Source organism: Vitis riparia, chromosome 13 (assembly GCF_004353265.1).
Source record: "Vitis riparia cultivar Riparia Gloire de Montpellier isolate 1030 chromosome 13, EGFV_Vit.rip_1.0, whole genome shotgun sequence".
NCBI lineage: Eukaryota > Viridiplantae > Streptophyta > Magnoliopsida > Vitales > Vitaceae > Vitis > Vitis riparia.
In genome coordinates this window covers 16384869-16409607 of record NC_048443.1, presented here as the reverse complement: position 1 = coordinate 16409607, position 24739 = coordinate 16384869, and the positions used below count along the sequence as shown (strand labels likewise).

Here is a 24739-nt window from a genome sequence, read left to right as displayed (position 1 = left end):
TAGATATTCCTTTATGTTTTTCTTGATAGAAAAATATGAGACTATAGAGCAATTGAAGATTCTTTGAACTAGAATTCAAGTAGAGAAAAGGCATCCTATTGTGAGAATTAGGATGATTGGGAGAGAGAGTTTGATATTGTAGAAATAGATCATTTTTATGACTTTAAAGAGATAAAACATGAAATGCCCTTAGAACTCCCCAACAAAATGGAGTGCTTAAGAGAAAGAACCATGTCTTTCAGGAAATCACTTGAGTGATACTCCACACTCATGACACTCCAATCTATTTTTGGGCTAAAGCCATTAACACAACTTGTTATACTGCTAATAGGAAAAAAAAAACCATGATTATTCCTATAATAGAAAGAATTGATTATTCCTAACATCTTATAGGAATTCGTTGGAAGATAAAATCATATTTTTATACTAAAAGATTTCAAATATAGCTTGTTTGGTTATACAGGATATCCTTAGGATCTCTTAGGGTAAAAATTGGGGATAATACATATAAATCTTTATTATAAAATTTTAAAATCACTCTTTTACTCCCTCAAGGTGTTCCCTATTGGACTTTCTATTTTTAATATCATTATTTTGTTGGGTTGGATTTACATGCAGAAAACAAATTGGGTCTCTCCCAATGCATTCAAATATGTGATCTCTCATTTTTCTTACATCCTCAAGGACTTCTATGATATCATTTTACATTTACTACGCAACCATACCATGGATTTCAAACCTATATTTTGATATTTAGAATGGAAACATCAAACTGAAATTTCCATCTTAATAAAAAAAAAACAATTATGAAAGTATATATGGTTTTTATGTTTACTAGTTCATAGCATATTAATTAATTGGTGATGTTTTTTTTTATTAGAGCATTTGTTTGAAAAAGTAAATTCAGTTTTTTTTTTTTTTTAATTAATCATCTAATTGGCTTGAGGTGTACATAAATAACTTTATTATTATTTTTTGTATTATTTTATTATTGTTTTTTACAAGTTTGGTGATATATATTGTTTATTTTGAATTACATTTTTTATGAGTTTTATATTTAAGTAGAGAGTTTGACATTGCATCACTCTTTTTTTTTCCATGTGATACAAATTTTTACTCATATTGATATAACTTTATCATAAATTGTTTAAAGTATAAATATAAATATAAATGTAAATAAAATAATAAGTTATTCGATTCTTAGTGGTAAAATGGAGATATTAATTGTCAGAATTTGTAAAAAAACTAGAACTTGCAAAGAAAAAATAAATAATTTGAGAGTTAAGAATTAAAGGAAGGCACACATCTATTTCACAAATGAGAATGCCTATTTATAGGCTTACAACCAAATGAAAATTGCAAAAAAATCTCAGCTACTTTTAGATTTTATTGGCACTACTTCTACTAACTGAAAACAGAAAATTATGGAGCAAGAATTTGATATGAAACAATAACAAAGACTAAGTCTAACTAAGACTTTTTCAAACTTTAGAGGCAAACTCTCATGAGTTATAACACTCCTCCTTGAGATTTGCCTTGGACATGCCAAGCTTCAACCTTAGGAACTCCAGCCTTGATTTAGGAAGTGCCTTAGTCATTATGTCAGCAAGTTGCACATCAGTTAAGCAATAATGCAACTTGACAAGTGAATTCTTTTTAGCTTCCCTTATAGAATGAAATTTTACATTTATGTGTTTCGTCTTGCCATGTTGGACAGGATTTTGAGCAATGACAATGGCTGACTTGTTGTCACAGTAAAACTCTGTTGGTGAGCTTTGTTACTGGCCTAGATCAGCAAGCAATTTCCTTAACCATATTCCTTGATTTACAGCAGCTCCTAAGGAGATATACTTAGCTTCTACAGTTGATTGTGCCACTACTTCTTGCTTTCTTGAATTCCAACAAACGACACCTGAACCGATTGTAAATACATAACCTGAAGTGCTCTTCATGTCATCAACACTTCCTGCCCAATCACTATAAGCATAGCCATCTAGCTTAACTCCTCTTGCCTTTAAATACCAGATGCCAAGATTTGTTGTACCTCTAACATACTTTAGCACCCTTTTTGCAACTCCCATGTGAACATTGCTAGGTGAACTCATGAATCTTGAAAGCAAACCAGCTGGAAACATCAAGTCAGGTTTGGTTGCTGTCAAGTATAGTAGGCTGCCTACCAAGCTTCTATATGCAGAGGGTTCCTTAAGTTTCTCATCATCATTCTTTGAAATTTTCTCATTTTGTGCCAGCGGAGTTGCTACTTCTTTGCATGATTCTAGCTTGAATTTCTTGAGAATATCAACAACATATTTTCTCTGTGAAATGAAGATACCCGAGTTGCATTGGTATATTTCCATTCCAAGAAAGTAGTCCATGATGCCAAGGTCAGACATCTCAAATACATCTTGCATTTCCATTTTGAACTCAGCCAGTAATCGTACATTGCTTCCAATCACTAGCATGTCATCAACATAAAGTGACACTACCAATTGCAAACCATCCTCATTTTGTTTCAAATACAAAGTAGCTTCATTTTCACTTCTCCTAAATCTAAGTTGGATCAGGTGAGAGTCAACTCTACTATACCAGGCCTTTGGTGCTTGCTTCAAACCATAGAGAGCCTTTTGTAGCTTGTACACTTTGTGTTCATGCCCAGTAACCTCAAAGCCTTCTGGTTGTTGAACATAAATTTCTTCAAGAAGTATACCATTTAGAAAAGTTGACTTGACATCTAAATGGTACATTTTCCATCCCATTTGACTAGCAAGTGCAAGTAACAACCTTATAGTGTCATGTCTAGCTACTAGTGCAAATGTATCACCATAGTCCACTCCAACAACTTGAGCAAAACCCTTCACAACCAATCTAGCCTTGTGCTTGAAGATTGAACCATCTTAATTGAATTTGGTTCTGAAGACCCATTTTACACCAATCGCCTTCTTAGTTTCAGGTAATTCTATCAACTTCCAAGTTCCATTTCTTTCAATAACATCAATTTCAACTTTCATAGCCTTAATCCATTCTGGAAATCTTGCAGCTTCTGTGTAACATGTAGGCTTAGCATGTACAAGATTGCACCTCTCATACACATTAGATAATGGCCTTACCTTAAGCACTAGTGTGTCTGAAGTTGCTTCAACATTGAGTGGATCTTCTGCTGGTTCAAGAATAGATGGAGTGGTTTGATCACATTTATGGACTTTCTTCAAATCCCAATTCCAGTAGGAATTTTCATCAAAGTGCACATCTTTACTTATCACAATTTTCATTCTACTCAAGCTATAAATTCTGTAACCTTTTGATTCTGTTGCATGCCCAACAAAAACACCCTTCTCAGTTCTTTCATCAAGCTTACCTCTCTTGATAGATGGCACATGAAGGTAACACAATGAACCAAACACTTTCAGGTGCTTGACAAATGGTTTTACACCAGACCATGCCTCTATTGGTGTTTTGCTCTGAACAGAATTAGTCGGTAGTCTATTAAGCAAATATACTGAGGTGCTAACTGCTTCAGCCCATAGAAGCTTTGGTAGCTTCTTCTCGAATAGCATGCACCTCGCCATCTCCATTATCGTTCTGTTCTTCCTCTCAGAGACTCCATTCTGTTGCGGTGAGTATGGAGCTGTCAGCTGGTGTACAATTCCAACTTCTTGACCAAAAACATTAAACTCTTTTGAGGTATATTCACCTTCATTATCAGTTCTGAGCACCTTAACCTTTTGGCCACTTTGAGTTTCAACCATTTTCTTGAAGCTTTTGAACACGGAGAGCACTTGTGATTTGGTTTTTAGAAAATAAACCCAAGTCATTCTACTGAAATCATCAATAAATAGTGTAAAATAAATATTGTTGCTCAGTGAGGCTATGCTCATTGGTCCACAAATATCTAAATGAACTAATTCCATCTTGTGAGTAGCTCTCTTGGACATATTTTGAGGGAATGATTTGCGATGTTGCTTCCCTAGCTCACAACTTTCACAAGTTTGAGCATTAACTGTGATTTCAGGCATGTCTTCAACCATACCAGCTTCTTGCATGAATTTCAATGACTTCAAGTTGAAATAACCATATATTTTGTGCTAAACAACACTCTCATCAATCTTGGCATTAAAGACATGACCTTCAACTAAATCAAGCTTTAAATAAAAGTTATTTCCATTCATTTTAATTTTTGCTATCTTTGTTCCATGTACATCAGTGATAAAACAAAAATTTTCTTTAAAAGAGACTGTATATCCATTTCTTAGCATTTGTGTAACACTAAGAAGATTTTGATCTAGTTCTGGAATGTAAAGAATATTAGTGACAATTTTTGTACCTCTCTTGGTGCTGATAGCAATTGTCCCTTTTTCTTTGGCCTGCACAACTTCACCATTTCCCAACTTGACCTTTGGTTGAAGTGATCTGTCAATGGAGGTAAAAATTGATAGATGTTTGGTCATGTGACTGGTGTAGCCACTGTCAATGAGCCAAGTATTCAGTTCATGAGAACTGAGTACTTGTGATGCCATAAATAAATGCTCATCATCTTTTTTGTCTTCTTCAATCACATTTGCATGTTGTTGTGTTTGCTGCTAAGATTGTTTTTTCTTGGCTCTGCAATACTTCTCACTATGGCCAAGTTTATTATAGAAATTACAATTAAAAAGATATTTACCTTTGTACCAACAATCTTTCTCAGCATGGTTGGTTCTGCTGCAATGAGAGCAAGGCGAAAAGTTTCCTTTTTTTGAAGATCTTTCAGCTTTCCCTTTGTTGTTCTTGAAGAACTTCTTTCCTTGCAGGTTTCCAGAACTCTTTCCCTTATGATTTGCTTGAAAAGCACCTTCAGTAGCTTCATCACCTCTCATTAAGACCCTTTGCTCCTACGCATGAAGCTTGTTGGTTAACTCTGCAATTGTGAGACTTTGCAAGTCACAAGACTCTTCAATTCCAGAGATCTTGGCTTCAAACTTTTGAGGCACTGAAACCATGATCTTTTCTACCACCTTTTGATCTGTAAATGCCTCACCAAGAAGCCTCATTTGGTTTGCAACATCCATTAACCTGCTAGAATAATCTTTCATAGATTCGTTGTCTTTCATCTTCATCAATTCAAACTCTCTCTTCAATGTGAGGAGCCTGACAATTTTGACTCTGTCACTGCCCTCAAATTCACCTTGGAGCTTGTCCCATAACTGTTTAGGTGTTTCCAAGTCCATGATTTTGGTGAAGATGTGGTCTGCAAGTCTTGAATGTAGGTAGGTGATGGCTTTGTCTTTCTTGAGTTTTTCCTCCTCATATGCTTTCATCTGAGCAACTGTAGGATTTGCTCCCAATGGTGGTGGATCAGCTTCAGACATCACAACATTCCACAAACCTTGAGCCCTTAAGTAAAACCTCATCTTGACAACCCAAATGTGATAGTGTTCACCATTAAACACTGGAATAACAGAGGAAGTACTGCTGGAAGTAGACATGTTTGCACCACAACTGCCTGAAAAAATAAATCACTCAACCTCACTATGTTTAGCACTCAAAACACTCAAAGAAACTTTGCCTCACAACCCATAGGAACAAGGCTCTGATACCACTATCAGAATCTGTAAAAAAACTTGAACTTGCAGAGAAAAAATAAATAATTTGAGAGTTAAGAATTGAAGGAAGGCACACATCTATTTCACAAATGAGAATGCCTATTTATAGGCTTACAACCAAACGAAATTGCAAAAAGATCTTAGCTACTTTCAGATTTTATTGGCACTACTTCTACTAACTGAAAACGGAAAATTATGGAGCAAGAATCTGATATGAAACAATAACAAAGACTAAGTCTAACTAAGACTTTTTCAAACTTCAGAGGCAAACTCTCATGAGTTCTAACATTAATATCATGGGAAAGATTAAAAAATAATTAAAATTTGAAACTAAAGAGTAGTCTAATCCAACTAAAGATGCTAGCATCCACCTTTCAATAAATTAAACTAAAAAACATAATGGCGCAACCAACTAGATCCACATGTGCACCTACTAATGAATTTAGAATAAAAATGGGTACACTAAGAAAAAATGAAATTTGAAAAAGCAAATAGTCCAATACAACTTCATCCACATGTCCACCTTTGAATAAATTTAACTCAATTACATAACTCCATTCCCTTATATTAAATTTGATCGAAAATTATCTTTTCAATCTTTATTGTAATAATATATTTTTATAGAACTATACAATTATGTGTTTCTTATTATTAATTATAAAATTTAAAATCTTTTCACTTTATTTATTAAAGCTTTACTAAAGTAATTGAGGAAATAAGGATGTGTTTGTGATTATTTTTTAAAATCATTTTTTATCCTTGAAACAAGAAATTATTTTTTTTAACTTTAAAAATGTATTTGACAAGTTTAATTTGACCAAAAAATAAAAAATAAAATAAAATTTCTTCATAATTTGTTTTGAAAAAAAATGTTATTTTTTAGAAAATTTTTGATATGCTTTCAATTGCTTCTGGTTGAGTTTCCTAAATAAATAAAAATAAATAAAATGAAAAATTCAAAATGCTTTAGAAAATTTTGTATTGTACATAAATATAGAGTACCTTTATAAATAATAGATAAAAAAAAAAATTTCATATTTGAGTTTGAGATGTTTTTTTCTAAAAATAATTGAGAATTATTTTTATAACTAGTTAAAATTTTTTTATTATATTAAAATAATATTAATGTTTTCTTATGGAGTTAAAATGCATGTTTAAGTAAACCCAAATCCATTCTTCTAATTTTTAAGGTAAAAGGTATTTATCAAGTTCCTGTATATTAAAATATTATTTTACCCTATAAACAAGTGAAAAGTTGAGTGGTTTCTTATCATTTTTCAAAATAATTTTAGTGCTGGTGGTGAGAAGAAAATATAAAAACATAAATTCACATCCTCAAAAGTTGAAAATATTTCTCGTCTTCTCTTTTATTTGCGACTAGACCATTTTTCTTAATTACTTTTCATTTTATAGTTTTTCTTTGATAGGGTTCACAAGAACTATCTTGTAAGCATAGGCTTTATTTTGCATGATTTCTAAATTGGGTTGACAAATAATAAGAGAAAGTTTTAGTAATTTATTGTTACACATGTGAATGTCCTAAGTTGGTATAATTTCTTTAAGGAAATAGATTACATAAATAGGTTATTAAAATGATTATATGAAATTATCATTACAAATTTTTTTTTCTTTTCTTTGTTTTTAAATACTTATCTTTTAAAATTATTACAAGATTAAAACTAAGGAGAGTATTGCATCGGGTCTCCTTCACTACTATCATGAAATTTAAAATTTTTATACTTGAATCATTAATTGAAGTTCTTTTTATGAAGGATTTACCCTAGATAATTGAAAGAATGGAAAAAATGAGTATGATGACTAAAGCTCAAAGTAATAACTAAAAGGTAAAGAAAACTTCAATCTTAATAGGGCAAGGAAATATGAAATTTTTTCAAAATTTCATACAAAAAATGATAGTGTTGAAAAGTTAGGAAAGTTTAAATGCTCAATATGCTTTTATATTATTATGCATATTAAATTATTACTATTTATTATTGTGTTCTTATCAATTCTATGTGACCTAGTAGAGGATACCACATGGTTTGTTGAGAGAAGGCAAAGACTTTCTTGGTCTTCTCAAGTCATCCATGGATTCAAGAGAATGATCTAAATGTTAAGAGTGCAGAGCCTAATTCAAGAGCCTAATTATATTTTAGTTAACCTATTTATATTATTTTTAGGGTAGACAACTTTGAGAGGGTCTTTTTTAGAGTATTGAGAAATATTATAAAAACACAATGAGAAAAACTTAGATGGTGAGGCATTTTGGGATTCTCTTGTACTCTTTTTTTCATCATAGTGAAAATCTATAGTACCTACAAGTGTATGTAACTCTCACATTAAGAGTGAACCACTATAAATATGTTACAACCCGAATAAAGGATCCTTAGAATCCCTCAATCTTTGGTTTCTATTTCTTATTAGTTTCTATTTAGTATAGGAAATAAAGGATCCTTGGATTAGTTTATATTTTATTTAGCTTCTATTCCTAATTAGTTTCTATTTAGTTTAGGGAATAAAGGATTCTTAGGATTAGTTTTTATTTTATTTATTTTCTATTTTATTCACTTTCTATTTCTATTTAGTAGTTTATATAAAATAGGAAGAGTGTAATGGAAAAACATAGAAAAATATTGTCAACAAGAATTTTTTTTTTTTTTTTTTGTCAATTTTGCATATTCTCCTTAGGTCATAAGAATTGGTATCAGAGCATAGTCTTGGCACCAATCATGGTAGAAGGGACTAGGGTGCAAGGACAATGAAGACTTGAAGATATTATTAAGCAATTGTAGGATTCATCGGATAAACAAGCATCCACTTTATCGCAGTTGCAAGATTCATTGAACAAACAAGTAGCTACTTTATCAAAACTATCAAGAGTGGTTGTAGCAATAAACCTGAAATTCGAATATATGACTTCTAGAATAGAAGAGTTAGGTAATGGGGACAGTGCTTCAATAAATAAAAGCATGATAGGTTATCACTCACATAGTACAAACTCCTTTCAAACCAGGTTTTCCAAACTCAATTTTCCAAAATTTGAAGGTGAGAATCCTAGTGGGTGGATTTAAAAATGTGACATACTTTTTAAAATTAATGGAATTAGGGACCAAGAGAAGGTAGAATTGGCTTCCTTACATTTAGAAAGAAGGGTCTTGGAATGGTTTCAAGGGTACGAGGCTAGTAACAAGGAAATCGATCGGACACGGTTTTCTTTAAATGTTGTTTTTAGGTTTGGCCCTAGTGCTTATGATCCTATTAGGAAAATAACCAATTGAAATAGGCTACTATGGTTAGGGCATACCAAGAGCAGTTTGAAGCATTGATGATCCGAACTAGTGGGTTGTCAGAGGAAGTTTTGTTCAATGTTTCATTAGTGGCTTGAAAGAGATAATTAAAAATCAAGTCACCGTGTTTTGATCGAACACACTAACCCAAACCATTGGGTTAGCCTTGTTGCAAGAAGGGACAATGAAGACAATTCTCAAGGAAGTCAAGGACTCTAATGAAAATGGGGAGAGTACAATGAACTCTATGGGAATTAGAATAGTCAATTACCACCGATTAAGAGGATTTCAACCGTAGAGATGCAAAAGATACGAGACAAAAGGCTTTTTTATTATTGTGATGAGAAGTATGAACCTAGTCATAAATGTAAAATGAAGCAAAATTTTCTATTAGATTTTTCTATTAGATGGTCATGAAAATGACGTGGAAGCGACATGCAAAGTTGAAAGTAATATCAGGGAGAATGATCTTATGGTTTCAATCAATGCAATATTTGGTTCAACATCTCATCAAACCATGAGAATTCGTGGCAACATCAAGAAAAAGGTCGTCACCATACTAATTGACTTAAGAAACACCCATAATTTCCTTGATCTTGTAGTGGCCAAAAGAACATGATGCTCAATACAAACTACCAACCCCACGAAGATGGCAGTGGTGGATGGTATTAGAATTACTAGTGATGTAATTTATCGACAATTGACATGGAGCATGCAAGAGAAGGAATTTTAGGTAGATTTGAGGCTCATATCTTTGGGTGGGTGTAATATGGTATTGGGAATTCAATGGCTAATCTAATTGAGACCTATATTATAAGATTTAAAGAATTTGAGAATGGAATTTATTGTTAATAGAAGGAAATTCATGTTGAGTGGTGCAACTACAAGTCCTAAGAAGTTAGTGTCAACATATTGGATTCAAGGTGTATATCTCTAGCATCTATGGTTCAACTTTTCTCTGTACAAGGGGATGAGAAAAATAAACTTGAAAATGAACAATAGGGCAACTGTCCAACTTGTTTCCAAGAGACATAACATGAAAAGATGCTTACAAGATTCAACAAAAGTTTTCGCAATTTTAGCCTTGAAGACAAGGCTTCTTTTGATGGGAGAAAGAATGTTACAACCCAAATAAAGGATCCCTAGGATCCCTTAATCTTTGGTTTCTATTCCTTACTAATTTCTATGTAGTTTAGGAAATAAAGGAACCTTAGGATTAGTTTATATTTTATTTAGTTTATATTCTTAATTAGTTTTTATTTAGTTTAGTGAATAAAGGATTCTTAGGATTAGATTTTATTTTATTTAGTTTCTACTTTATTAAGTTTCTATTTCTATTTAATAGTCTATATAAAATAAGGAAAGACATGAAAAAATATTGTCAATAAGAAAATCACATGTGTTCTTGTGCTCTAATTTTTCACATTGATTTATTGTTTAATTTTTGTAAGTATTAATAGCATATAAACTTTGATCAATGATGCTCTCAAAAGATGAAAATTCTAAGAAGCATTGTAATAATTTTTTACTATTATTTGTGGATTTTTTTAGAAGTACACACAAAACCTACTTTGTGTTGGATCGATAATTTTGTATACATTATTTATTTATTTATTTTTTCTTAATCTTGTATTGAGATGGTTGAGAATTGATCAATTTGATTACTCAATTTATTTATCCAAAGGGAGTTTGGTTTGATTCAATAACCAAAATCTATACATTAGATCTTGGAAAATACTAATCCAATATTGATAAAATCCTTTTATTAATAAAATTAGAATAAATGAAATTCAAATTTAATAATCTCATAATTAATTTTTAGATTATATAAGAGATAATAAAATAATCTTCCTGTGATAAAACTGACTCTATATGTAATGAAAATAAATTAAAAAAAAAAAATAGGTAGAAGAGGAGCTCTTCTTCCTTCATGATGATGTCCATATTGCTTTATAACTTGTATATGATACATAAAAATTCATTTTTAAAAAATTAAGTGCAACTCTAGTAAATGATTCTTACATCCAAATATTATATATAAATTTTACTTTGTACAAGAGCCATAAGGAAGTCTCATAAACCAATTATCTTAAAACTTGATTTCCAATTGTTTTTGTTCGCTATTAATGTACCTTTCATGTAGTGAAAATTCCTATACAAATTAAATAATGTTAACAAGTTGTTGAATATTTTACCTACATTTATTTCTTTACTTGTACATATGAGATATGCATCATATATGATATATAATTTCATTTTCAAAAAGAGTCCATTAGAGTTTATAAAAAACTTCTCTTATCCACATTAAACTTCTCCATTCATCAATTCCATTTAATTAATTAAAGAAATCAAATCCATTACCTTAAACAAACAATTATTTTAGTAAAATTTGTCCATGGAGAGGGTGTGGATTGCTCAAGAAAACACTATTAATAGTGTGATGATTATGAACTCCTATAATCTAGTGAGCATAATATTGCTAGTTCTCATTTACTTAAAAAGCCATTTATTTTAGTTTTTATGCTTTACAAAATGGCTTGAGGTTGTTGCATATTATTGTTTTTCTCTTAAGAAGCTGAATTGAATGCTTTCTGGTTTGGTTATGTAATCAAATTTGCATCCACCATTGAGAATATTTTAGACATTAAACAACTTATTGAGTTAGATTCATAATCCAATAATTATTAATTTTAAGATTTGATTATTTAATGCGAATTCCTTTAGCATTATATTTTAACAAGTAATGAAAAGATATTACAAAATTTTATAAGTGTGGGGGGATATTAGAGTTAGGTGTAGTTCTTCTAGAAAATATATTGAACACAATATCTTTGGTCAAAAAAGAAAAGACCTAGGATCATTGAATTGAATAAGGCAAAAAGACATGATTAGGTAGGACATTTATCTAACCTTTTATCCATCTTGATTCTTACACTTTGGACCTTTCTTATAAAAGAATAATTCAAATGTTAAATACAATGATAATGTGGATGGCATTAAGATATGAATTAGGTGATGACAATAGTTATTTTATCACACCAATTCACTTTTTGAAAAAAGTCTTCATCACATATTACAACAGTTATAACATGCCACATATCACAACATTTATAATATGCCACATATCACCATCCTAACAAAAATATGAATTTAAAGTGGAATCACCATCTTAAAAAAAAAAAAAAAAAATTGAAGTAGAAAAAAGATGTAATATAGCTAAATACTACTAATATAATAACAACAACAACATCAATAACAAGAGAAATTGCTAGCGGAAGCAAAGGTTTACAAGATGAGTCACAAGGCTCAAAACAACTAAATTATTGAACTAAAATACATAATGAAAATAGACTACATGTCCCATGAGTCTATCAAGATAAGCACTAGAGTTAGATGTTGGTTTATCAAGGAAATCAATTGAGCTAAATGTTTAGTGACTTGCTCTTTGAAATCAATTGAGCTAGATGTCAAGTGACTTACCCTTTGAAACTATTGTACTACCTTAATTGGGATACAAAAGTCTTCACTTGTAAAACATTAAATCTACAAAATCAATTGAATAGTCATGATACACAAGTGTTAAGATGATCAATCTACGTCAAAGATAGTTCTAAAATATATCATATAATAAATTTAGTAAATAGAAATTAGCATAGAATAATCATAATAGCATTTAAATAAAATATGAGATGTAAAACATGCAATCATAGGTCTTGACATATTTATGGTTAATTCAATGGCTATAAGAAAGCCTATTACTTTTGAATCACCCAATCTTCAAGGTCTCACTACCTTGTGACTAGGTTCTTCGATAATACTAAAAGTTTGAAAACCAAATTCAAATAAATGTGTGGTGCCAATCTTGCTACAAAGGCATTGGGGTTCTCATCAAAGTCAAACAATTGTATATGCATGTGATATCAATTATCAAGTTCAGATAAAACCCCTAGCTTTAAGGTCGCGTGCATGCACACACCAGAAATTAAAGAGAGATGCGGTTGATTTGTTTAAGTGGAATATTATACCAAACTATAGCAAACCAATGTGCACAAATTCTAAAGTAATAAGATCACAATGAAGGTAGATTGCAAAAACAACATTCCAACTTACATTGTTTTGAATTTTAACCTCTTAGAATTGGTTGTATGCATCCTTATTAGAAAAAAGTTTCCATAATACATCGCCACTAAAACAAGAGAGTTATTAGAAATTGTTATAAAGCATAAAAAAATTTGTATACCTCAATTTAGGAATACTTTACCCTCCTCCTAAAGCCATTTAGATGAATAATATTTAGTGTAATGTATAATGTACTCCAAGCTAGTATACTAAAACATAACAAATTTGTAAATCTAAGAATAAACTCATCAAGGTTTGATAATGCTTATGACCTTGGTAGATGGTGGCCAATCAAAAGGCGTTTGCAGATTGAAATTGCTAGAAGACCTACTACTTGGTATTGGGAAGCACGAGGAACTTGGAGAGCTAACCATTGATGGAGAATACTAAGCATGAGCAAGAGAAGCTACATTAGAACATTCTATTGGAGATATTGACATTGACATGGGATTGAAAAATGGCAAATCATTAACTTAAACACCAAAGTAGAATTAACATCATGTACAACAAAAAATCCATTAAAAAAAACCAAAAATTCTAGAAATAGAGTTTGTCATTTGATTGATCATGATAATTAATAAACCTAAGAACATTTTTTTGTGGTTAAATTTTAAAACACTAAGAAAATCTAGATGATGAGGCATTCATGATCTTACTTAATTGGCTAAAACCTCAAGGTCCTCTACAAATTAAAAGAATTCAATTTTTATCGATGTCTTACTTTTGTGAATGTAATCCTGACTTTTGTGATATGAGTTTAAATTTCGTTAACTTAATTTGAATATTATGAACAGATAAGTTAATTAATTTGTCCTTTTTCATAATAACATAATTTATTTACATAATATATATAGATATATAATCATATTTTCAAAATAGTCTAATAACGAAGTGACCGGAGATTAATTTAAAATAATTATATATGCACATAAACATGTATACATCTATTCTTGTTAACTTGTGAATTAAAGAATGAATTTTAAAAAGTTTTGGTCTTGAAAAATCAACATCATAATTTTATCTTGAACATAGCCCTTACAAAAACATTTGAAAGGAAAATTTTGCATTTGAGATGTACTTCTCCTCTTGAATTTGATGGTTTATTCTTAATTTGAGATTCTCTTTCCTTTTGATAAAATCAAATAGGGTGCGAGTACAAATTGATAAAGGTTTAATCAAAATTTAAATTTTACTTGAAACATCTTACTTGCCTCAATGAATAAGGATGCATGAATTTACTGATCGAGTTTTGAGTTTTTCATCTTCAATTGCTTGAGATATTTCATCTAGACATCAATCAAACTCAAGGCTAAGACATTAGATTATATAATTTTTTGTACTAAACTTGTTTAACAGAATGTTTAGTTTTTCGAAAGTAATAACTTTTGAACAAAAGAATTAATTCAAACAACAATTTTAGTTAGCAAAATCAATGCCATAATTTAATCCTTAACTTGTTTGGAATTAATAACTAGTAAGATATACCAACGTTTAAAATATTTCAAAGCAAAATATTTGAAATTGAAATGTTCTTCCCCACCTAGTAAGATATAAAGGTTTCCTCGCATTTTTTAATACTTGTTTCTTAAAATTTCATTTAAGTTAAACAACATAAAACATTAAAAAAAAAAATTATTACTTTATATTAATAAGAATATTTGAAAAATTATTTTTAAAAATAGTTTTTCAAAATAAAAAACAAAAAACTTGTTTGGATAAGTTTTTTTAAAAATAATTTTTCTATTTGATTTTGTAAAAACAATGTAAATTGAATTTATATAATATTAATTAAACTTAATTCAAGTCTTATTAAAAATGAAAATAGTTTTGTAATAAATTAAAAATAAATAGTTTTTAGTAAAATATGAATAGTAATATATAATCATAAATTATGTTTTTATAAAAGAAAATATACTTTATATGTTAGAAAAATATGATATTAACATCTTTGTAAAAGCATAATTGATTTTTTTGTTAAAAATAAATAATAATAATTATTAAAAATATTTTACTCAAAATGAATAATGAATAAAGTTTAACATTTTTAATATGTAAATGAGTCAAATTTTCCACTATGTGCACACATATAGTACTCTTGATTATAAACACAATATTCTAGAATGCTTTGATTTAGTATACAATTAATTGGATAGGTATTCTTAATTTTAAATTACTCTTAAAAATTAAAAGATTCATTAGAGAATTTAAATTATTAATTATGTCTTACTCAATTTAGAATATATTTACTTAGTGAAAAAATTCAAAAAATATAGTTGTGTGTATAGGAGAAATAGTAAAATCATGACTTATAATATATCAGTTTTGGTCTATTATTTTTTGTAGTAATTATATTTATTTTTTTAGTTTCAAATAATTTTTAATAATTGTTAAACTCATTAATAAATTCAATATAAAGTGTAATTTAATTTGAAGTTCATTTCTCTAATGAGAAAATTTATAAGAATATAATTATGTGCAGAAAAGAAATAATAGTGTCATTGTGAATCAATTTGTAGTTATAAATTTTTTACATTAATGGATTCACTATTTGAATTTCATATTATTTTTAAAAATTACTAGACTCATTAATAAATCCAACACAATAAATCTTATTTAAATTGGAGTTTATTTGCCTAGTAAAAAAAATTGACAAAATATGATTTTATGTAGAAAAGAACTAATATAGTCATTTTAGATCAATTTTTGTTCATAAATTTCTGATATTAATTGGATTACTATTTAAGTTTTAAGTTATTTTTAAAAATTGTTAGTCTCATTAATGAATCTAATGCACTAAGGCCTTATTTGGTAACTATTATTTAATTTAATTATAAAAAATTTTAGGGAACCTTTCCTTATGTTTTTGGATTATCATCCAAGCAACCAAATAAATTATTGAAGCCTCATTTAATTCCAGTTTACTAAAACATCTAAGAAGGTCTAGAACATGACAAAATTTCATAGCATGCATAAACCAAATTTTTAACCAATACAAGAGTATGATAAAATCATGCAACATGCTTAGAATGTTAGATTTACAAGAAAAAAAAAAAAAAAAAAAGTGGCAAGGTCAGCAAGCAAACGAATGAATTTTAAAAACAAACAAACAGTTCATCTATTCAAAATTAGAACAATACAATGAGTACAGGAACGAAAAATTACATTTTTCAATTTAGAAAATATTTTTTAATATTTTTGTGTCTAACTCAACTTCTAGAAGTTAGAATTAAAGAAAAATATAAAATCAATTTACAAGGTCATCTAATACTTTTAAAACACAGAAATAGCCTAGATGTCTAGAATTAGGTAAAAATTGAACCTATCAAAAGATCAATTCATAACTCTTATTTGAAAAAGGCTTTAAAACATCATAAGATAGTCAAATCAAATTTTGAATTTAGAGACGCAACAAATCCAACAAGTGAGCAATAAAAGGTTTTTGAAAATAATTTTATATAGGGGTTTCACCAAGTCCCCATTTGATATACACAAATCTAGCCTATGCATTCTCAAGCTCGCATGAGTATTGATAAACTCATCAAAGCTAGGAATTATACCATTTATTTGGGGCCACAAGCTTGGATTCATGTGTCATTCAAAAATAAAATTTTATTGAAAATCGAATGAAATTTGGTTGCATATCTTTACAAAAAGAGATTTTTCCCATAAGGATTTTAAGTGAATTTTTGAAATTAATTTTAATTAGAATCTTTTGAGAAAAGGTTTGCTTCTTAAAAGAGAAAATAAAATTTAGTTTTTGCGAACAACAAAACATAAGGATTTAAAACCAAACACTATAAGAGAAACTAAAATCATAAAGTGAAATTTTTGGCAACCAAGCAAACTAATATGGTGAGGGTAGAGGTCAATCTTCACTATTTTTCAGAGGCTTCAAAAAAAAAAATCAAATTAAATGAAGGATCACTAAAGTAGCAAACAAAGCATTTTAGATTAAACAAACTAACAAAATATCTATTCATGAACTAACCACTAAGATTCTAAAAGCATATAAACTAAGATAAGGTCAAAAGAGAACTAACATAAGACAACCTATACACATAAACATGTGAATATAATAATGTGAATGTAGTAACACAAGCATGTAATTCTAATCAAACCCATGAACTAATTAAGGGTTAATCAAAAACTTAAATTAACAATTCTAAAACATGAGTAAAACTACATAAGAATTAACTAAAATTTTGAATAACATATGAACTAAGCTACCATCAATCGAAAATTAAAACTAACAAACTTAAAACATGAAAATAATAATATGAGATCAATTAAACTAAATTAACTAACATTTTGAAAAAACATATAAATTGAATAGGATGGATCATCGACTAAAATTATCTATTTTCTAAAACATGAACATCATAAAATAGGATCAATCAAATTAATCAACTAAAATTCTAAAAAAAAACACTCAAACCAAATTAGATGAATAAAAAACTGAAGTTTAACAAATTTAAAACTAAAATCCCATAACATGGAATCAATCAAACTAATTAACTAAAAATCTTGGAAACACAAAATGAATATTGAGGAATCAAAATCTAAAACTAACAAACTTGAAACATAAAAATTGTAACATGAGATCAACTAAATTAATTAACTAAAATTCCCAAAGACACAAAATAAATATTGATAAATCAAAGTCTAAAACTAATAAACTTGAAACATAAAAATTGTCACATGAGATCAACTAAATTAATTAACTAAAATTAGAAAAGAATTATAAACTAAATGATATGGATCAAAACTAAAATTAATAATTCAGAAGAATGAATATCTTAACATGGGATCGATCAAACTAAACTTTAAAGATTCTAAAACAAGTAAACTAACCTAAGAACAATTCAAAAATTAACAATTAAAGATTTTTAAAGCAAGTAAACTATCATGGGATCATTCAAGAATTAACAACTAATAAAAAATAATACATAAACTAATGGACCAAAATGCAATTAAAACAAAAACAAATCGGAACCAAACATCCCAAAAACAAAAAAACTACCACCACTATTGACTTCTGTAATAGGCATAAGCCCCATCTCCCTCGATGTTTCTTCCACTAGTTTCTTATTTAGTGGTTTGATAAAAGGATTGACCAAGTTCAACTCTGACCTCACAAATTCTAAGGATATAGCCTCTGTTTCAAGCAGTTGCCGCACAATATTATGCCTTAGGCGTATATACATGTTCTTCCCATTAAATATTTTACTCTTAGCCTTAGTAATTGCAACTTGGCTATCATAATGCATAGACATAGACGAGGCTGGTCTCATCCATAAAGGGATATTTGCTAAGAGGTTTCTAAGCCACTCAGCCTCGGAACTTGCCTTTTCTAAGGTAATAAAATCAGCTCCATAGTAGACTGAGTAATGCAAGTTTTCTTGGCAGACTTCCAAGAAACTGCACTTTCACCAAGGATGAAAACATATCCACTAGTGGATTTAATCTCATCTGAATCCGAGATCCAATTTGCATCACTAAATCTTTCAAGGACACTTGGAAATCCACTATAGCACAAACCATAGTTAATGGTGCCTCTCAAATAATTAAGGACTCTACGAACAATAGTCCAATGGTCTTGATTAGGACTTTGGGTGTACCGACTCAATCTACCTACTTGTAGACCCTCAATTTTGTCCCTTTAGCACATGTCTTTAAAATTCATTTTCAATGCTCCACAATAGTTCCTTGGTGGCCCAGTACTACTCATACGACTTACCTTTTCTGTCACCTTGGAGACTCTGGTTAAGGGATTGCCTAACCCCTTTATTGTGACCCTTGGCAGATTTGATTTAGACTTAAGCTTTCCATTCCTTTTTAGGATAGTTCTTAAGCATGTTTAGGCCACTTAGACAATATCCCGATCACTTTAGGACACTTAGATTCACCTTGACCCGCTTAAACCCATTAGGCACTTTTAGACCCGCTTCTTGTATGACTTGCATGGTTACATGGCTTTTGGGCTTTTATTTTATTTTATTTATTTATTTATTTATTTATTTATTTTTACCGATTCCTAATTTATTTACTTGCCTATCCGTTTATTCAATTATTTAACTTCAAGAATTTCATGTTTTTGCAAGGAAACTTACCATTGGAATTTAAGGAAGGTGAGACTCTCCTTGGAAGGTTTTGGAGGGGAATTTGAAATTGGGAAGATTGCTTTTGATTGGAAGATTTAAAAAAGAAGAGAAGAAGAAAGGAAGGAGGAGAATTTTCCTTTTAGGAAACAAATTTAGGAAAAAAGGGATATATATATATGTGAGAAAAGAAATTCTGGAGAGGGAGAGGGATCTTTTTTTTCTGAAAATTTTTCGTGGAGAAGAACAGAGGAAACGGAAAAGAACAATTGCAACCAAGGCTGTCCAGGTATGCTTCTCATTACTTTTGGAATTCTGACCTATATTTGATTTTTCCACGTGAATACTTAATGGTTTTGTTGATTTTGTGTGGACGAAAAGGGCCACAATTTGTTTTGTTGAGATCGGATGCTTGATTGTTTGCCCTGTTTTAGTTTTGGATGTCATTAATGTCTTCGGAAGCATATAACCCCATGCCAGAATTAATCATATTCTGTTCTTCATTTAAATCATATTCTGCGTTTTTTCCCTCTGTTTTTTTTAGCCCATGGATTAATATCTGAAGTGGAGGCTATCCATGTTTATTGATCAACACCTTCTGCCACTTCCTTCTCCAAGTTTTACTTCAATTTTTTATTTTTATTTTTTTTATCTATATTCTTTTCCCGCACGGTGTTCGAACTCTTGCTTTTGTATTTGGGAGTACGTTGAGGAATGATGTAAGTGTTGATACACGGGATGAATCGTGTAGTAGTCCCACTCGAATATTTGATAACTGATTCCGAGAATCTCAATTCCCGGAGTTATCTGCAAGCGCATCTCCCAAGCGTTTCTGTCCGCAAGAATAGTGGTCTCAAAGAAAGCAGTTTGACTGATAAAGCAGAGGCAAAGGGGCTCACTGCATCTTGTCACTTCCCACTATAAAGAACAGAGTAGTTGAATAGCTTCAATTCCTTGGAGAAAATTCAACCCATCTATCAGGACACCCAGATTCGTCATGCCAATTGGCTGCTAGAATTGTGTCTGACGCATGAAAAGCTGAAGATTGAAATTTGAAACCCTAGCCTCATCCGAGCCTTTCTGCAAACCATCGTATTGCGGATTTGGGGCTGAGGCGGTTGAAGCCGGATGTAGATGTCAATGGTGGCAGTGGAATTAATGCAAATAAGGGAGATGTGATTTTTGAGGAAACGGGGTTTGCGTGTTTGAGGAATGTAGCTTCAGAATCTCCGGAGATTTTGATGCTCTGTGTTGGAATATTCAGAGGTGGTTTCAAGGGATCAAAGGATCCAATACAGGTTTAGCAATTATTATAAAGAACAGAAAGAAGGAAATTGATGCAATTTCTGGAACAAGTAAGTTCCAAATACCCCGGTTGGAAGAGGATTAAAGGCTTGAAGTTTGATAGTGGAGTCTTCTACCATCGATTCATGTGTATTAACGTAAGCTCCGTGACTTGTATAAAAAAATTCCGGTCGTTGAAATGCTCTGTATTTCAAATTTCGCTCCAGAATCAGAGAAACCCTTGCTAACCCTCATAATTTAGGGATTTATTTGAATTTCGTGCATGTGTAATTGGCGTTGAGGTTGGACCTGCTTGTAAACCCAGAAGTTTCTTTCCAATTTCCCAGTTATGTACTTAACACATTTTTCTCGTCATTATCATCCAGAAAACCCTAATCCTAGTTCTCATTCAAACCCTAGTTTATATGGCGAGAGAGACGATTTTGATGCCATCGGAGAAGGGAGTGACAGATTTAAGCAATGGGTTTTGGGGAATCTAGGGATTTAGGCCACTTCGGAAGCAGACTTGATGATTTGGATGATAATGAAGAATCGAGTAATATAGAAGAAGGTGGTAATGACCATAATGATGACGATTTAATGGTTTTGAATTCATTTACTGGAGGTTACAGACAAACAGAAGGTATTAGAAGATTCGAGGGAGGCGAAGATGAATCTAGACATTCTTTGGTAAGAGGAATATGTAGGTTAATTGAACTCCGATCAGCCTGGAACCTGAAGCTTGAGGGGGAATTGAGGCATTTGCTAAGGAGCCTGAAGCCCAGGCAAGTTTGTGCAGTTTTGCAATTGCAGACTGATGAGCGGGTTGCTTTGAGATTCTTCTACTGGGCTGACCGGCAATGGCGGTACCGGCATGATCCCATTGTGTACTATGCAATGCTTGAGATTCTAAGCAAGACAAAATTGGTGTCAGGGGGCAAAGCGGTCCTTCGACTATGGCTTAGAGGAGAATTGAGCGTCGGCCTGAAGCATTTGGTATTGTGAGGGTGTCATATAGTCGGGCAGGCAAGTTGAAGAATGCAACGTGGGTTTTAACTATGATGCAGAAGCAAGAATTGAACCTGATTTGTCAATATGTGATACTGCAATTCATGTTTTGGTAATGGGAAATAGGCTGAACAAAGGCAGTGAGGGTTCCTGGAACGAATACAAATTGTTGAGATTGCACCTAATGTTTTCACCTATAACTGCTTGATTAAGGGGTATTGTGATTTGCATTGACTTGAGGATGCAACGGAACCGATTGCTGAAATTCCTTTTAAAGGTTGCTCTCCTGACAAATTAGTTGCTATACTGTGATGGGTTTTCTTTGTAGGAAAAAGGATTAAAGAAGTGAGACTGTTGATGGAGAAGATGTTGAAGGTATGTAATTTGTTACGGACCAGGTTACATATGACACTCTTGTCCATATGCCTCCAAGCATGGCCATGGGGATGAGGCTCTTGAATTTTTAAGGGAAGCAGAAGAGAGGAGATTTCGGGTTGATAAGGTTGGGTATAGTGCTATAGTTCGCTCATTCTGTCAGGAAGGAAGAATGGACAAGGCTAAAGAAATAGTGAATGAATGTTTTCTGGGTTGCATTCCTGATGTAGTCACTTACACTTCTGTTATCAATGGGTTGTGTCAGGAAAGGAAGTTGGATCAAGCTAAAAAGATGCTTCAGCAAATGTACAAGCATGGTTGCAAGCCAAATACTGTATCATACACAGCTTTGTTAAACGGGCTTTGTAAGAATGGGAACTCATTGGAGGCAAGAGAGATGATGAATATGAGTGAGGAGGAGTGGTGGATTCTAAATGCTATCACATACAGCGTTTTGATGCATGGGTTTTGCAGGGAAGGGAAATTGTCTGAGGCCTGTGATTTGGTCAGGGAGATGATTAAAAAGGGTTTCTTTCCAACAGTTGAAATTAATTTACTGATTCAGTCTCTCTGCCAAGAGGAAAAGGTGGATGAGGCCAAAAAGTTCATGGAGCAATGTCTGAACAATGGATGTGCTGTCAATGTGGTAAACTTTACTACTGTAATTCATGGGCTTTGTCAAAAGGATGACTTGGAAGCTGCTCTCTCATTGCTTGATGATATGTATCTAAGTAACAAACACCCAGATGCAGTTACATATACAACCATAATTGATGCACTGGGAAAGAAAGGTAGAATAGAAGAAGCAACTAAACTTGCAATGAAGATGCTTCGGGTGGGTTTGATTCCTACTCCTGTCACATATCGGACAGTTATCCACCAGTATTGTCGGATAGGTAGGGTGGAAGATTTGTTGAAGTTATTAGAGAAGATGCTTTCAAGGCAAGAATGCAAGACAGCATATAATCAAGTTATTCAAAAGCTTTGTAGTTTTGGAAACCTCGAGCAGGCCTATAAACTCTTGGGCAAAGTTCTCAGGACAGCTTCAAAAATCGATGCCAATACTTGCCACATGCTTATTGAAAGTTATTTGAGCAAAGGGATTCCTTTGATGTCATATAATGTGGCTTGTCGAATGTTCAATCGGAATCTGATTCCTGATCTGAAGCTGTGTGAGAAGGTGATTAAGAAACTAATGTTAGAGGGAAAATCAGAGGATGCAGATGAATATGGATATTTTTTCTGAGTTTGAGAAAGGAACTGCCTAGGCATTAGGACCTGCAACATTTGGCCAGATTGACAAGAACATTACTCAAAATGAACCTGATGTTGATGGAGTTATGGCACAAAAAGAACACCTCACTAAGGAGAATGATAAACAAAATTCTGAAACAGAGAGAAGAATAAATGAGCAGATGCAAGTTTTCAAATTCAGAGGCTTCACTTAAAGGCTCATCCCCATAAACCCTTTCTGCCCCCTCAGTTTTCATGTTGGTTGCAGTTTCAAAGAGTATTGCTACTTTTCTTTACATATTCAGCAATTAGGTGTAAGATCATGATTCGAACAGCAGTTTCAAATGATGATGAAGACAAGAAAGCTCTACAGATAATCAAATCTTACCAGTTTTTAGATGGCATTGAGAGCAGAATCCTTGGACACAGTGCTGGTCAGGATTCGGCTAATGATGTTTCATATAATAAACAACAGGGGAATGGTTTAGACAGAAGCAAGTTCCTTCTCAAGAGTTCCTATTTGAAATTGTTCCAGTTGGTCAATCACATGCTATTGTTCCATGCTCAGATACAGATGACAGCAGCCAGTTGTTTCTGCAAGATGTATCAATTTATAACAAGGGTGCAAACTCGGCAGATATAAATGTGCATAAGAATAAGCTTGAATCAACATATTCGTGTATACCGTTGGAATACTGTCCGGTGGTTAAAGATTGATGAAAAGGCTGACATGTACAGTTTAGGAGTTGTATTCTTTGAACTATGGCACCTGTTTGGAACAGCAATGGAGAGAAGCATCGTTCTTAATGATCTGAAATAGAAGGGAGAATTCTCTTCTTCTTGGATCGTTGAATTTCCTGAACAAGCATCCTTTTTGCAGTACTTGATGTCTCCAAGTCCATCTGATCGTCCAACTTTGAGCCTTTCATGTGAAGGATCTAGAGATGTCAGCAAAGGAAGATAAATCGGAAAGAGATAATCCATCCCAGAAAACGAATGAACCTGAAAAGAATCGATCGAATCAGAAGTCATTTGTCAAGAAGAGCGTGGAGGTTTTGAAGTCACTGGTAATACCAAGGATTCCCATAATTTTGTTATGGAAAATCTGCTAGTAAGGGACATAGGATGGTTCAATCAATTTTGACCTCCTTTATAGCTACCAGAAAATTGCATTACAATTAATAAGAATCCCACTTTACCTAAGGAAACTGATGATGGGCCCTGCGTACCAAAATCCAAGAGAGTCATTCAGATTCTTCAATTACCCCACTGCCATGTTTTTCAAATCTGCACATCTTTGCACCATGCAAGGCGGTTATATCAGTCTCAATTTCAAGAGTAAACGGATGTAGTATTTCCAGTACCTCCAATAGTGGTTCAAGCTCTTCATCAAGCGATTCAGGCTCAGGCACTTCTTCAAACGGTAAATCAGAATGTGATTCCTCAATTTCGGTAATGGCCCTGCTGAAGATAGCTAATGTGGTCTTATAATGAGAACCCCTGCTCCGTATAAGAGGAAGGTCTTGATTCAAGGTAGAAAGAGACATGGTTTAATCGGTGACCAAGAGATACCTGGTTTTCGAAATGGCTTGGTTCAGATTTTTGCAGCTGTCAGTAGAGACATTCTGACCAGAATTATGTATTCTAAACATTTGGGCACGCGGATATGGTCTTCGGAAAATGAGAAGCGCAGTTTTAAATGGAATGAGACTGTTTTGAGAAAGGGAAAACTAGGTTCTTGTGACTGCCAGCTTTC

The 24739-nt window shown here is 31.9% G+C and overlaps 1 pseudogene; it reads left to right on the top strand.

Moving 5' to 3' along the window:
* The first annotated feature begins 20870 nt into the window (after window positions 1-20870).
* On the top strand, window positions 20871-24728 carry LOC117928158 (annotated as a pseudogene).
* The last annotated feature ends 11 nt before the right edge of the window (window positions 24729-24739 follow it).